General features: G+C 34.1%; 1 protein-coding gene across 1 annotated transcript in view; it reads left to right on the forward strand.

The window, feature by feature from the left end:
- The window catches only part of COL25A1 (collagen type XXV alpha 1 chain), a gene marked incomplete at its 3' end in the record, with an annotated part of 303,353 nt that overhangs the window by 165,753 nt on the left and 123,495 nt on the right, over positions 1–14,105 (forward strand). The window lies entirely within an intron of this gene.

The raw sequence follows: 14,105 nt of genomic DNA on the forward strand, positions 1-14,105 counted from the left end.
TTAATATTACAATCAAACATATACATATCAAGTATTCTTTTCTGTATATGATTAAAAGCACCTGTTGCTCTTAATTTCTTCTTTCAGTCTAAATAAGTTTAGAATGGAGTCAGTTAGTTGATAATTTTCTGGTGTTAGGATGGATTTGGGATAGGGATTTCCAATAAGCAACATTTTTTTTAAAAAATGGGATACACTGAAATGTGTAATTTGTTCTTTTTTGAAACATTGCCTTTTACATTTATAGATATTAGATAATAATGGTAACTTATTGACTAAACTTACTCAACATTATGTTATTTATCAATTCTCATTCAAATAAACATTGTTCGCCTTCTTTGGCAAGTACATATATGCAAACTATTTGTTACTCTAAAAATAATATGCAAAGTAATAACTTTTTGTATTAAATATGGAAACGTAGCAGTGTGATATAGTAATGAAGGTGTTGAAATAGAGAGGACCAAATTCAAATTCATAAAAACTCATTGAAGTAAATGTCAGTCTTCTAAATTTGTGCAGAACAGGAAACAGATTGCCCAATAAGGTAGAACAAAGCTTTGTATAAAGTATATTAACACACCTTGCAAATCTGATTATGTTATCTGATTACTGGGGTTCAAGTAATGCTTCTGTCCTTTTGTTTTTGGAAGATCATCTGAATACTGCTCTCAAGGCCATTTCCATAGCTGTCTATAATCTATCAAATTATTATCTTGAACTATCTTGGGCTTTGTATACTGTATTCAACCATTTTCTTTGACTAGTCAATAGATCTAGCAGTTTTTCAGTTATAGAGCTATGCAAAGTCTAATTTAGTCACAGTTGCACAGTTGTGCTAATGCCATATATTTTAAATAATGAATTTACTAATTTACATTCAATCAATGTTTGAACTGGATGAGGCTGTCAGCAGGCCCAGAGGAAGAGAGAGAGGCTTTTGGAGGAGTTGGTGGCGGTGGCAGCATGCTCCAGGGGTGAAAAAAAGCAAGGCCTCTTAAAGGAAAAGGAGGAAGAGTCAGGATCAGAAAAAGGAAAGAAGGTGAGGTTGTCAGAATACAAGCTAACTTGAGGGCTAATCCACATGGAGCCCCATTTCCATCTGTCCTGTTTGCCATCGTTCACTCCCTAGAGACTAAAATGGACAATGTGAAATTTGAGCGGGCCACGAACAAGGAGTATATATTGGAGGTGGTGACCCTTTGAGAGCTGTATGCAATGAAATTTCATTTTGATGTATGCCGATTGGTGTACATTCAAAGTGACAATAAAGTTATCATCATCATCTTCGTTTGGTAGCTCTTGAAAACATCTATTTGGTGGTTAAGCCAAGACTTTGGGAGCTGCAACCCAAGCAAAGATTCAGCTAGCCTTCTACGTTTGCATCATCAGTTTGCTTACAAAGTAGGTTTGCCTTCTTACTGTATTGTGTTATTTGAAAATAATATTTTATCAGATTTCTGTTTTTAATATTCTTTTCTAAGCCTTAAATAACTTTGAATTATAAGTTATGTTGATTATATTGTTCTTAGCTGGCTATTTTAAATAGAAAGGCATGGAACATATTACATAACAAATGAATAAAATATTAATTTTAACAATTATGGGTCTCAAGTGCTATTTCTTTATAGCTCAGAGAATCTAACTATATAAGGAAAGACATTCACTACAGTTAACAAGGAGATTTCAGAGCTGGAAAACAGGCAACCAAAACCAAACAGCTTCCCTAAAAGGACAGAGTGTAACATTATTTTTAGGAAAGAAAGAAAGGCAGATTAGAACAGATATGATAACCCTGTATAATATGTAGCTTGTAAAATGTGGATATAGAAATCTTTCTACCTCATCAGTGTTTTCTCAAAAGCAGGGAGATCCAGGACTGAATAAAGGAAGTTCAATTTACACTGAACATAATTTGTTGGGAATTTGTTGCCATCAAATATGGTAATGATCAGTCATTTAAATCGTTTGAAATGAATCCACCTGTTTTCCATAACTGTTGACAAGTTGTTTCCTGTATGGAATTACCAAGATCAATATCGCAAGCTTTTTTAAATTCATATGGCGGATTTCCTATTTCTAATTGCAATGATAACCTATACATTTTTGAAATTGTTCCTTTTGGTTGTCCTAAATAATGAACTATTGAAGTCTCGAAATTAGTGTAAGGCCATTATTGCTGAAGCCCTAACGTTTCTATTGCCCAGAACAGATTTAAGTTAAAACTAAAAAAAGCCATTCTACCTTATCGCCTATTTGTTGCTTTGTCTGATCTTCATTGAGAAGTTCATCTTTGATATGAAAATCTTTTAGCCTATAAAGATTATAGGCTCTCAAATGTTCTGTTATAACCAAACGATAATAATTATACTGATCAAAATAGATTATCAAAGGAATTAAAGGAGAAATGTCCTTTATCAAAGCTATGTTTTTATTATTCAAAATTTAAAGCATTGTTTTAGTAAAATATTTTCCATCTGTTTTATTTTAGAAACATGTTTTGGATGAAAAAAACCTACTGATATATAAACTTATTTGGCTCTGACATAGTTTTCAATTTGAATCCATTGTTTAGAAGAGTTTCCCATAGTAAATGGAATCATATGTCCTAACTGTGTTGTTTGATAATATACTGACAAATAAGGACATGTCGCAGCCTCTGAGGTCTGTATAAAATTATTTTCTTTACTCTCGATTTTTTTTGGCTTGAAAGCAGATGCTTTCTATTTTTTTTATTGTTGCCACTATTATTGAAGCCTGTTCTACAACTGCCACTGTAAGGCACTGAAATAAAAAGTTTACCATGCAAGAATTTTCAGCTTTACTGCTGCAATTCACCCTAAAATACTGAAATGTTTTGAATCCCACTTTTTCATTTCCTTATTTAATTTCTTCTATGTTGATATATAGTGATTTGTAAATATTTTATTAATATTTCTAGTAATAGTGATGTATAAATATTTTAAAGATTTATATACCATTGTAATCTCTAAAACAGTGGAGACTTCCTTTTGAGTTTTGGGATGTAGCTGACAGCTTAATACAGTATAGCTGACTGGATAAGAAGCATTTGAGAGTAAAAATTTTATCATCTGCAAATAGATTTAAAAGATATGTCTTATGTCCCATTTCATACCACAAATCTGATTAATAGAACTAAATGCTACTGTCAATGCATCTATGGCTAGGTTGAATAGTAAAGATGATAAGAAGCAATCCTATTTTGTACCTCTTGAATCATGATAGGATCTGAATCATAACTGTTCAATCTTACCTGATCCCAAATTTGAATTAATATTAAAGTTAAATTTACAGAAAGTAAAAAGTTTTTTTTAAAAAAGAAGTTTTATTGGTTTTCCAGTTAAAATCTACATATTTAGAAAGCATCATGGTGACTGGGTAATTGGAGATTCAGTAACAGAGTTTTCAGTACATAATTCAGGTTACATTATCAAAACATCCTTCTCATAGATATATATCTTAATTATATTATTCAAATTTAGCCTTTAACATCCCAAATAATATTCACAACCCAAATTTCCCTTATTTCATTGCACCAAAAACTATAGCATCTAACATGTACACAGTGGCTGAGTAGCTATGTTCTACCTAATAAACATTGTCTGTTTCACATCCTAATACATCACACATTACTGACAGGACCACAGCCTATGTTTATCAATCTACAACTATTTATACACAACCAGATTCTGTTTTAAATTTTAGCTAATTCTTAATTCTTAAATAGAATAATCAAACTCTTTTAACATCAAATGTGGGATCATAAACCAAAGTTCCATTATGTCAGTGCACAAATTATAGTGTCTAAAATGAGCTTAATAGATACATAAACACATTCTAGTTCTATCTCATAAACATTTTCTATTTTAGATCCTGATAGATCACTGATTACTAAAAGGATAGCCTTTAATGGTTCTCTAAGAACTCACTTTTTAAATCTAACTCTGGATTTCTTTTTTTGCCAATCAGGTTTCCAGACCAAGGCCTTTAAATTGCCAGATAAGTCTCCCTTCGCTCCAATACATATTATTTGAATCGAAGGAGGCCATCTAGCCATCAGTGATCCACAACAACCAAACCATTTGTAATCATTATGTTGTTGCCCTGTTAGTTCTAGTCTCTGTATTTGCTCTAAAAACTTTATCTTCAGTTCGGCTGGATTCTTTTTCCATCTGGGTTCATCTGCTTTAAGTAGAGAGTCTTATCCAATTTTGTAATTAGTGCTTGGCTATCCAGGCTTTCAGGAAACTGTCTTTGTTGATCTTCCACATCCTCTGTGTTAGCATCACTATCTTGCACATAGTATACTTCTAAAGTTACAGGCTCTTTTGATGGAGTCAAAAGTTGAGTATTAAGTTTTCCTATAGTTGTTGGTCCTTAAGGTTATTTGCCATAGTGATAGTTCCTTATACTTTTAGAGTTGTCGGTTCTTTGGATAGAGTCAAATTTTTTGTATTAGTTTTTTCAATATGTTGTATTTCAATATCTTGTTGTACCTTGTGTTCCTCTGTCTCAGTAGTAATTTGCTCCAGTTTTGTTATATTCTGTGTTGTAAATTCTTTAGTTGAAGTCTGTGTTACAGCTTGTAAATTGGAGTTGGCACCTAAATTTTCCAGCCTGGAGATAAACATCTCAGAAACTTTATGGATTGTTTCTAATATGAGCTTATAGTCAAGCGAGGTTTGTGGCTGATCAGTCTCCATTTTGAAGTAGTGGTAAATAGTCCTTAGTGGAGGCTAATTTTTAAACAAAAGTCAGTAAATGTTCACCTCCACAAGCCTTGAGTTCACCTCCAGCTGTTTCAGGTTTTTATCTTTAGCTCATAATGTCAAGGGTAGTTCCAAAATAAACAGGTTTATTTGCCAAAAAGGCCACAAGATGTCCCCAGCGTACTTAAAATTTTTTTCAGATAGAGTAAATTTATCAGTTTTGAGTACTTTTAAGTAGTTCTTTTCTCTCTTTTCTCCCTTTTTTTCTGTAAGCATAAGAGTTTTGGGTCACCAAAAATAGAAAGGAAGTAAGTCGAATTAAATAGTATTATTCTGTTCAAGGTGTTCTTTTTTCTCCCAGCATGATCAAAGGCTGCCCTTAAGGAGGGTGGGGGAAAAAAAGGCTTCCTTCCCTCTCTCCTCACTGGGGTAAGCAAATTCAAGGAGCTTTTAGCAGGAAAAAGTAGACAATTAGGAAAGGAAGAAGGCAATTATCACCCAGTTTTCAGGTGCTTTCAAGTGCTTTGTTGTAATTTTGGCTTCAGCAGGAAACGGCTGAAACGATGGGCCATGGGAGTGGCCAATCCTTTCTTCATCGGTTTGGAGAGTTGCTCCAAGCTGACAGGAGGGCTACCACCCTTCTACTGCTGACTGGAGAGACTTTTCCCCTGCTCGTTGCCCCTCCAGGGCGACTTTCAACCCCTTTACAGGGGTCCCTCGATGAAGAAATCCAGACGACATGGGGAGCATTCCCTCACGCATCTGGCCGTGCCAAAATCTGGAACCGGAAGCCAGAAAGTAAAAGGTTTTAAATATACTGTATTTACAGAACCAATAGCTAGGGAAAACATATTAATTTTACTAAGTTGTATAATTTTTAATGATTTCTTGATAGGGAAATGTTTTTATTTGCAATCAAGCAAATAGATTGATCCATATGATGGAATGGAATGGAATGGAATGGAATGGAATGGAATGGTGGAGTTAGAAGGGACCTTGGAAGGTCTTTTAGTCCAACCAGGCAGGAAACTGTATACTATTTCTGGGTAGCAGTTAAATGTCCCTGTAAAATGCCAGATTCTGAGATTCTTTCTCAACTTAACACAAATGATCTTATACTGTTTCCTAGACTCTGGTAAAGGATCCCATTGGATCCCCTTGTTCAAAGTATTGCATACAAGTAAAAATTATGGTATTAAAATCTCTTTTAATTATTTATAAAAATCCCCTGACAAACCATGAGGACTAGGAGAGTTCAGATAGTTCAGTCCAGATAATATATTTATTGTCATTTTTTTTCCTGTGGGCACAATGGTACACATTAAAAATGAAATTTAGTTGCTCTCGAGTGTACACATACATAACACACATTTAAAACATGCTATATACAATATATGTATAGACCTACACCCTTATATAAGTAACATATAAATATTAATCACTGTTCCCCTCCTATTCTCTCATCTAAGTCATTTATGAAGATAGAGAAGAGTACTGGACCTAATATGAAACCCTGTGGCACCCCACTACTTGCTTCACTTCATGTAGAAGTAGTACCATTAAGGTCAACTCATTGAGTGCAGTTTGTCAGCCAGTTATAAATCCATTTGGTGGTGATACGGTCTATTCCACATTTTTCTAGCTTACCAAGAAGTAGGTTGTTGTCTACGTTGTCGAATGCCTTGCTGAAGTCTAAGTATACTATATCTACAGAATTTCACTGGTCTACTAATTTAATCACTTTATTTATTTCTAGATGTTCACAGATCCGTTTTTTGATTATCTTTCCCATATCTTCCCAGGTATTGATATTAGGCTGATTGGTCTATAGTTTCCTGGGTCTGTTCCCCCCCCCTTTTTTTTTGAAGATGGGAACCACATTAGCTCTTTACCAATCCTCAGGTAATTCCCCGGTGTTCTATCTTTTTGAAAGATATGGTACAATGTTTCTGAGTTAACATCTGCCAGCTCCTTCAGAACTCTGGGATGTAAACCATCAGGTTCCAGTGATTTATAGTCGTCAAGATCAGATAGGTGTTCTCTAACAATTTTCTTGCTTATTTTAATTTTTATTTCTAGTCTATTACAGTTAGGTTTTTGGTAGGTTCAGCTATAGTTTCTTTTTGCATGAAGACTGATGCAAAGAATGAATTAAGCAGCTCTACTTTCTCTCTACTGCCTGTTACTTCCTTGCCATTTTCTCTCTTAAGTGGACCTACTGTTTCCTTGATTTTTTTTCTTATTATTTATATGTTGGATTGCAAAGTGTATCGTATCAGTGAAATATATGGTTCTACAGTAGAAGCAGGTTGTATTGTCAAGGGGAATTTTTCAATCAGGGCTAAGTTATGTTGATTAAAATCACAACGCTCTGTTCATCTACTTGAAAAAAAAAACTTACTGAATGCCAGATTGGCACGTCCCACACTTTTGACCATCTTGCTCCATCTATACAATTTCCTCTTCCTCTTGCATAGTTATTTGACATAATACTTTTTAATCATCAGATGGGATCCTCACTGATGTTCAGTGTGCTTTAGGTGTTTATATTTACTTCAGAAAACATAAGAAGAGAGAGAAATTCAGAATTATTACAGGAAAGACAGAAAATATAATTAATCACATCTGTTACAACAATCCACAGCCTTCTGAATTCCAAGCCACTTGAAAAGTGATATGGCTTCTCATCAATATACTGTAGCACTAGCCATATCATATATGGTACATGGAAGGAATGACGGTACTGATGAATTGAATGTAGGATATTTATATTTAAATATATATTTATATTTAATATTTATATTTATATATATTTATATTTAAATATATTTATATTTAAAGATATAAAATCTTTAGTTTTTTCAAAAAGATTTTAAAAGGCATTTTAAATATAGAGCATAAAGCTTTTTGCAGATGTTCAGAATGTTCAAGTATTAATAATTATACTTCAGAAAATGCCTACCAAATATATTAATAATAATATAACTTAGAGAATGCTTTATTTATTTATTCTTTGTAGTGTTATTTTTACATGTTTGGGTATATGGTTAAATTTGCAGGCCTTTATTTGTTAGTAAACTATATAATGCAAGACCAGGAGTGTCACATAGGTATTTAATACTTTTGCATTTTCTAGGGCTTTGATTGAGGACATCTATAGTTAATTGGAATTGTTGTTAGCCAAAGAATTTTCAGTTGGGCAAAGCAAGAGTCTCTAACCCCTTAATGGTAGAGTGCCTGCTTTAAATGTACAGTCCCATATTCAAACTCCAACATCTTCAAGAATCAAATATTCAATTTAAAGCCTTATGAGACAATTGCCAATTGTGTAATCAATTTGGAAGATCATAGAAGAGCCCAATCTTGTAATGTAATTTAGTAAAATAATGCAATGTAAATTGGTTTTGTGCTTTGTGCTAGGATCATAGTCTTTTGAAACAAATTTTTGAAATTCATTTGATTCATTCAAAAAGATATTTTGTTAATGATTTGTTATGGAAAACAGCTTCTTCTGAAAGAAAGGCAATAGAAGAAAACATCTTTAAAACAGCTCCCTTGTCCACCCAAGGCCAAATCTCCTGTTGCCAGAAATCCTATATTACTCCTATGGAATCACATAAAAGAACCCAATTTAAATGCACCTTTCCTAACAATATAATTAATTTATAAAGAAGAATAAGAGTTCATTTAATTTTAATGTTTTCATCATAAAAAGAAACAATGAATTCTTTACTAACAAACATAAGAGTTGCAAAGGAAGTATTCCATTGTTCAGTTTGCTATTCTTTAAAGTAAGTGAATAAAGTTTGATTTAGGCTTGTCTGCAGCTGCATAAGCACAGGTTGCAGATAGTTGCAGTAAGACCAACACACAAACCTCCCAAATCTTAACTACATGTTGTGTGGAGGTGCACGTCCTGCATGCTGATTGATTGATCCAACTTCCTGTTGAGAGGTGGCACAAGGCAAGGAACATTTAGACAATGTTAACATTCACAGAAGTATAAATGCAACAGCTATGCAAATGTCCCTGAACAACAGATGCATATGTTCCCTGATGTGCAGTGACATACAAATCTAACCAAATCTTTAATTTGCATCCTGTTATTTAATATAGCTTTTAAAAACTTTCAAAATTGGCATTCCATATTGAATGCTTATCTTGTAATTGCTCTCTATTTTCCAAGTTGTTCATTAATTCTCCAATTTTGAAGGTGCATAGTTAATTTAAATTAATTCAACATATTTAGTCATCACAGCATAATATATAAGTTCTTGCAAATTGACATAATTTGTTTTGTTACACTCATTAACCGTTTACCCTAAAATGAATCTGTTGATTTAAAATGAATGAGACACGTTGTCTTGTTTTCTGGAGAAAAAAAGACTTGTTCAGCATTTAAGCATCAGAATTTTTTAATAAAAGGAAATAGTTTAGTGTTGAAGATATTAGTATTATATAAATTTGCATATATACACATATATGCATACTTGCAAACTTAAATAGTATCTCCTGATATTGATATTTTAATATTTCATATTTGATATTTTTACCAATAGTTCAACAGTTCAATATTTTCTGTCACAAAGATGTGGTAAAAAAATTGTCTCCAGCTTTGCTGTCTTTTTATATGTTTTATTATTTTTATTAGCTTCCGAATTTCCTGCGACTCTGAAAATTCAGGATTCTGGATTTCATAGGAGCCTATGCATGTTCAAGCAATATGAGTAATGGCTTTAGTGCTGCAGACATTTGTGCTTAATGGAAGATTGCCTAGAGCAGCTAGTGTCATTAACTTGATGCAGGCAGAAAGATGATTCAGAGTGTCCTCAATGGATGTGACACACATCTGGCTAACAAATGCCTGAATGGGTTATAACTTTTGACCATTCATTTGTTGCTAGGTAAATGCTTCATCTCCAGTTGTAGACAATTGGGTATGTCTAGTCTGGTGGGGGAAAAAAGGATTAGGGGTGGCATTATATCAGTGTTCCAATATTTGAGGGGCTGCCATAAAGATGAGGGGGTCAAACTATTTTCCAAAGCACCTGAAGGCAATACAAGAAACAATGGATAGAAACTAATCAAGGAGAGAATCAATCTAGAACTAAGGAGAAACTTCCTAACAGTGAGAACAATTAACCAGTGGAACAACTTGACTTTAGAAGTTGTGGGTGCTTGAGCATTGGAGGCTTTCAAGAAGAGACTGGACAGCCATTTGTCTGAAATGGTATAGGGTTTCCTGCTTGAGCAGGGGGTTGAACCAGATGACCCCAAGGTCCCTTCCATTTCTGTTATTTTATGAGATCATTTTTGTGAGACCATTGTCCAGACATACTATCCTGGGATTTTAACTGTGATCTTGGTGGATTTAGAAGAAAGATTGGAACTGTCAAGGAACTCTCGTCAGTATTTCTTGTACATCTAATCCCTTCAGGTGGTCTCCTTTTATTAATATAATTTGTCTCCCGAGCAGCTTTATAAACTGTGGCTTCATTTTTCTTTCTCTTAATGGTGACATCTGAAGGAATTTCACATTTCACTGTATATTTCATACTTACTTTACTCCTCTATCATAAATATTGGCAACAATGAAGACAATTGCACCCTATTCGGGGACAACGTATTTTGTTATTACATCTGCTTGGTTAAAATTTTAGTTCCTTGGTATTTTTTATAGGTGTTATCCTGTCTTGAGCTCTGTTGCTTTTTAAAAATCAAGATGTTAACAAATATTAGATAAAATATAAAAATTAATTGTGACACTTACAGTATACCTGGGTAAGTGGGCAAGTGTATATTTCACCATACAAAATGTTTCTGTAGTAAATATTTATATAAAGTAATGCTTTTCCCTCATCCAAGAACCCCAAAGTGCATCTTCCATTTTTTCTTTTATGGTTGCCCATGCTGATAAACAGACTGCATTCAAATAATCTACAAAGCTTTGTTTGTATTTTCTACTAAATAAACTTAAAATTGCAGCCAAGGTTTCATTATTATATTTGTGTATATGAGGCAGATTTTCTAAAATCCCTCTGGCCTGATTTTCAAGTGTTCTACATCCAAATTTAGAGACATGTTTTGAAAGAAGTCTAGTCTCAGTTCAAGGTCAGATTTAATAGAAAGGCTTGGAGCACATTTCCTTTGTGTCATCTCTGCCCATGTTGTCAGAAATGCTTTGTGAGTTTTGGAGTGCTTTTGAATTCCAGTCTCAGTTGTAGAGGAAAATCTGTGAATATAATTATCAAGGGTGTTAATCTTATACCCACTCAAAAAAGGAGACAATTATGATGCCATTACACACATATTATATACATATACACAGTCCCCTAGGCACTTTTTATTAATAGATAGATTGTAATGAGAAATGCTCTGTATGTTAATTATAAATATTTCAACATTATTTGCCCTTAAAGATCTTCTCTTTGAGAAACACTGGTGCATTAAAATAGCTAGATAACCTTGGGTCCCAGTGATGGTGAATTTATAGGAATATATTTTTTAATGGAATTAATAAAATGAGAAAAACATTTCCCCCAGTTCACCAAACCCCTCATGTATAAGAACGCTTCTGAGTAGTACATTCAAAACAAGGGTACATAAAAACATTTGACATTAGACAGATTAAAAACTGCAATTAAAAAACTACAGTACCAACACAACAACAATCATGCGTTCAACACTGGAAAAACGAGAGAGAGAAATACTACAGCTCATAACTGTGGTAAGAGAAAGGATTAAATAGTTGTTTAGATAGACATGTTAGTATTGAATATAGGGCAAGAAATGGTGCCATGGAAATGCTAGACCTAGCAACACTCCAGTGATTTTTGACATTTTTAATCTGCAGTACCGTTTTTGGAGAATGTGGGAAAATGCCAGAGGTGGATGTTTTCATGATGCTTGCATTTGAGGATGAATGTTTGCTTACTGTGGTGCTTCTGTGCTTTGAAATCTTCTACATTTTATTGAATGTTTGCCACTTTTCCTTTTCTTCCTGTTATCCCTCTTCAATGAATTGTCTTCCTTTTGGAGTTCCATTGCTATGGATAGCATTCTTTTTGACTAATCTTGGAAAAAGAACTCTATTGTACATTGTCATTCAATATTTCCACTAATTATTTATGGTGTGGTTTAGAGGAGACTCCCACTCAGTTAACATATACTGATTACTCCTTGCCTTGAAAAAAGTATCTTTCTCATTATAGCTGCTTTTCAAAGTATCTCAGAAGATAAACTATTTCAGACATGTCAAACACAAGGCCCAGGGGCCGGATCCGGCCCGTGAAGTGCTTTCATGTGGCCTGCGAAGCCATCCTGGAAACAGTGAGGGAACGGCCCCACTGTCTTTGCCCTGGCCCAGAGACCCTCCTTCTGCCAGAGACCCTCAGATCTGTCCCACTCCTGCCCAGGTCCCCATAGGCACCCTTGATTTGAACGATGTAGAGCTGGCCATGCCCACCCAGTAGGCCTTACGCACTCTAGCCACGCCCACCCAGTAGGCCACGCCCACCCTGGCCATACCCACCCGGCCCCCTGAGGGCAATCGCAATGCTGATGTGGCCCTCAATGAAATTGAGTTTGACACCCCTGAACGATTTGATCTCATCATAGTCTTTACAGTCAAGAAATACACCCACTATTGATGTGGCATATGTCTCTGCCACCTGACAATGTGCACATCCTAATTTTATGTCTTCACTATACATGCTAGTAAACGTTTAAATATCATTTAGCACATTCAATGCATTCTGAATTGAGATAGAATTTTATATTAACTCTATATAATGTAACCTAGGGATTACATTTTATGGAGTCTTTTGGGATCACTGAAACAGTTTCATAGCAGTTTTCACATCTCTAAAAGTTTTTCTGGGGCTTTAAGTGAATTCTTAAACATTATAATGAAAGGTTTTAAGGTTTCAGTACTTTTCTAAGGATTTAAAAGTTTTCTGTTTTTTCATTTTTAATTGGTTGTGATAAGAAATCCAACTTATTTTTTTCCAAATAACACTGGGCATTTTCCAATTTCCTCTTAGCTTATACTAACTATATTTTCCTGTATGTATTAGAACTAAAGGAATGATAGAGCTTAAAATAATTCTCCTGTCAGAGGTATGAAAACAACCTGTCAATTGAAGAAAAGTGATTATGGCTGTACTCTAATGGAAACAAGCCTCAGTGCACATGTTTGATTTTTAAAAATTGAAGCATAACCCTTGGAACACTTATTTAAAAACTTTAATTTAATAAGAAGCTTTGGGTTGATCATTGTTAAGTGAAACAATGACTATTTGCATGAAAGTACTGGTAATCATGCAAGATTTTAAGGAAGGAAGGAATAGGAAAACTAGATATGGCTGTATCATTCTTAACAAATTTTAAGTATCTCTTAGAGATCCCTAATAAAACATACATTTTTATTAAATCATTTATTTAATAAGTATTTATTAAATTCTCTACTTGTTTGCTCAATGTCTGTGGAGATTCTCAGTCGTCCAGGTCATGGTTGTCCTATTTGTTTGGAATATTTGTTTGCTCACTTATTTCTTTTATATATTTTCCAAATCATTGAACTATTGGGAGATTTACGATCATAATAAAAAATACATTGAAGTTGAAAAGTTATAATACAAGTCCCTAATGAAATATTAATGTAAATAATTTTAAATATTGTAGCACTGGGCAATATCAATTCTCAGGAGCCCTGTGGAATAACTTTGGCTTAGCAGCTTTCCAAGGGTCACCAGACTAGAATTAGTCCAGTCTGATCTCCAAAGTGAGATTATTTTGTAAAATAGTCTCCAGAAGAAATACAGATAGTCCTTGTTTGGCAACCATAATTGGGAGTGGGGACTCAGTTGTTAAGAGAAGTGGTCTCTAAATGAAACGATAACTGGGTTTATGATCAGCAAAAGTAATAAACGCAAGGTTTGATTATAGAGTTACTTTTTTATCATTATAACCTGTGCCACTTCTAAATCCCCACATACCTCATTTTTGTAAGCCAGAAAACTTTAACATACTCAATGAGATAAGTAAACTAGATGTGTCAGGATGTTCTGCAATACCTAGGAAACTACCATGCAGAGTACTTTGCATTGGACTGGAAACTTATTGGAAGCCAGTGAGGTGCTTCTAGTGTGGGTGACACATGACTGAAGTGCTCTCATTTGCCAGCATACATGAAGCTTCTTTATCAGTTGCAGTCTCTGTGTGATTTTCAGAGATAACCAATGTAGAACATTTTTTGAGTATTTTGAATTTAGCAGAAGAAATATTCATGAAAAGAAATAAATGCATATCCTGACTCCATCAAATTGTTTTTAAAGAATGTCAATGAGGTCTTTCATGCGAAAAGAGTTACATGAA

Source organism: Vipera ursinii (genome assembly GCF_947247035.1).
Source record: "Vipera ursinii genome assembly, chromosome: 7".
Taxonomy (NCBI): Eukaryota; Metazoa; Chordata; class Lepidosauria; order Squamata; family Viperidae; genus Vipera; species Vipera ursinii.